Source organism: Tursiops truncatus, chromosome 2, assembly GCF_011762595.2.
Source record: "Tursiops truncatus isolate mTurTru1 chromosome 2, mTurTru1.mat.Y, whole genome shotgun sequence".
Taxonomy (NCBI): domain Eukaryota; kingdom Metazoa; phylum Chordata; class Mammalia; order Artiodactyla; family Delphinidae; genus Tursiops; species Tursiops truncatus.
Window position 1 is genome coordinate 138,799,304 of NC_047035.1, and position 2,902 is coordinate 138,802,205.

Consider the following 2,902-nt stretch of genomic DNA (forward strand, 5'->3'; position numbering starts at 1 on the left):
TAATTTCTTTGACATTTATTAGCTGGCATTCTTCTGTAAATAAAAACTTTTGTAATTAGCTGGGACTATTCGCTTATCCTGAAATGGGAATTATTGGTTCCTACCGGAAGGCATTGTCAGGAACCACATCACAGGCTTCCAAGAGGTTATCTCTGGGTGATTATTTCAGTTTATTCAATTTGTTTATGTAAATTTTCTATGATAAGTGAGTATCACTTTTTTTTTAAGTTTAATTTTTTTAATTAATTAATTAATTTATTTATTTTGGGCTACATTGGGTCTTCGTTGCTGCGCGTGGGCTTTCTCTAGTTGCGGCGAGCGGGGGCTACTCTTCGTTGTGGTGCTCAGACTTCTCATTGAGGTAGCTTCTCTTGCTGCAGAGCACGGGCTCTAGGCGCACGCGCTTCAGTAGTTGTGACATGCTGGCTCAGTAGTTGTGGCTTGCAGGCTCTAGAGCACATGGCCTTAGTTGCTCCGAGGCATGTGGGATCTTCCCTGACCAGAGCTCGAACCCATGTGCTCTGCATTGGCAGGCAGATTCTTAACCATTGTTCCACCAGGGAAGTCCCGAGCACCACATTTTTTTAAATTAATTAATTAATTATATTTATTTATTTATTTTTGTCCGCTTTGGGTCTTCGTTGCTGCGTGCAGGCTTTCTCTAGTTGCGGTGAGCAGGGGCTACTCTTTGTTGCGGTGCGCAGGCTTCTCATTGTGGTGGCTTCTCTTGTTGCAAAGCATGGGCTCTTGATGCGTGGGCTTCAGTAGTTGTGGCATGCGGGCTCAGTAGTTGTGGCTCATGGGCTCTAGGGCGGAGGCTCAGTAATTGTGGCGCACGGGCTTAGTTGCTCCACGGCATGTGCGATCTTCCCAGACCAGGGCTTGAACCCGCGTCCCCTGCATTGGCAGGCAGATTCTTAACCACTGCGCCACCAGGGAAGTCCCTGAGTATCACTTTTTAATAAGAAATAATATTTAAGAAATGAAATCAGGATAAACACACAAGCATACTCAAAGAGTAGCCATACTAGGTAAGCAAACAAGAACCGGGCTGACCCAGGACCATGCCTTTAAGGTCAGAGATGCTTAGACAAGAGAACACCAGCCTTGTAGGTACCTGCAGGGATGTTACACATCTACTCATCAACTCTGACTCTCACAGTATTCACTGTCATCCTCACCACTCACAGTTACCACACTAATCACAGGGTGGGGAGGGGCAGGATGGGGTGACCAGGACAGGATGCCACAGGCCCTTAGCTGAAAGAGTCAAGTCATCTTTGTCTTTGTCTTTGAGAGCATTTAGATTGTCTGGCCCTTCCCAGCCAGCCGTATCCCACTCCACCCCTGCCAGTTCTGGCAAAAACAACACAGGCTGGTGCCCTTGCTGTCAGGTCAACTGAGCAGTCACCCAACCTGGTAGTCAAAGCCAGCAGGCCACGGGGCAGGATGGTGCCCCAGTGACATGTGGTTTTCAGCATGTAAGTCTGGCACATCTTTTGTTAAATTTATCCTTAAGTATTTTCTGTTTTTGTTGTTGTTTTGCTGTAAATTGGTTTGCTTTTCCAATTTCACTTTTCAGTTATCGACTGCTAAAAAAATATGAAATGCTTCACAAATTTGCATGTCATCCTTGTACAAGGACCAGGTTAATCTTTTGTGTCATTCCAGTGATGTTATATGTGTTTTAAGTAAAAACGTAATAAGATCCACTCTTGTGAATTTTTAAGTAAAAATACACTCCAGGCAGGTAAGTCCCTTCTCTCCCGAGGCCTCCTGTGCTCCTAGACACTGCCACAGACCCCTACCGGGGGCGTATGGGACCTCTGCCCGGAGAGTATACCTTCTGGGGCATCGTTAGCTGGCTCTTTCAGCCTGGATGCAGTCTGCGTTCTCCACTGCAAACTTCACACACTCATAACAGCTAAGATTCTGTAAAATGGTTCAGCAGTCCTAAAGCAGGGTGCAAAAATGCCAGGGGCTGGCTTACTGGCTCGGTCCTCACATGCACCCCCAAATTTTACTGGAGAGGAGAGAGATAATCCCATCTCATGGACCTAAGGACAGCCAGAAAGGGTGAGAAGGGAGGCACATCTGACAGGCTTTTAAGAACTCATTTCTAACCCCCTCGGTGGATCATTTTGAGCCTTAAGGGGAAGACTATGCCTTCCCCAGAAGCCTGCAGGTGCTTCTGGAAGCCTCTTTTCAGCCTCAGATGAGACTGTCTGATGATGCGCTTTCTGGTCTGGTGTGCTTTCTAAGCTAACCACCATTAAATATCCTTTTTTCTTTTTTTAAACTGTAGTAAGATACACATAACATAAAATTTACCATTTTAGGACTTCCCTGGTGGTCCAGTGGTTAAGAATCTGCCTGCTAGCGCAAGGGACACAGGTTCAATCCCTGGTCCGGGAAGATCCCACATGCCGCGAAGCAACTAAGCCCATGTGCCACAACTAATGAGCCTGCACTCTAGAGCACTCGTGCCACAACTACTGAAGCCTGCGTGCCTAGAGCCTGTGCTCCGCAACAAGAGAAGCCACCGCAGTGAGAAATCTGTGCACTGCAACGAAGAGTAGCCCCCGCTCACTGCAACTAGAGAAAGCCCGCAAGCAGCAACGAAGACCCAAAGCAGCCAAAAATAAATAAGTAAATAAATAAATTTGTTAAGAAAAAAAAAAGAATGAATTAGGGAATTCCCTGGTGGTCCAGTGGTTAAGACTTTGTGCTTCCAATGCAGGGGGCATGGGTTCCATCCCTGGTCAGGGAAGTAAGATCCCACATGCCGTGTGGGCAAAAAAAAAGAAAAAGAATGAATTAAAAGCAGGTTCCCCACTCCTCCACACCCAAACCACTTGGCTGCCCCAAGATGAATGATGTGATAGAAATCTTTCTTTCCTTG

The 2,902-nt window shown here is 46.4% G+C and overlaps 1 non-coding gene across 1 annotated transcript; it reads right to left on the reverse strand.

The window, feature by feature from the left end:
- Positions 1–1,596: 1,596 nt before the first annotated feature.
- On the reverse strand, positions 1,597–1,699 carry LOC117311292 (U6 spliceosomal RNA). The gene has a single exon (XR_004525510.1). It is a non-coding gene; the product is annotated as a U6 spliceosomal RNA (small nuclear RNA).
- Positions 1,700–2,902: the final 1,203 nt, after the last annotated feature.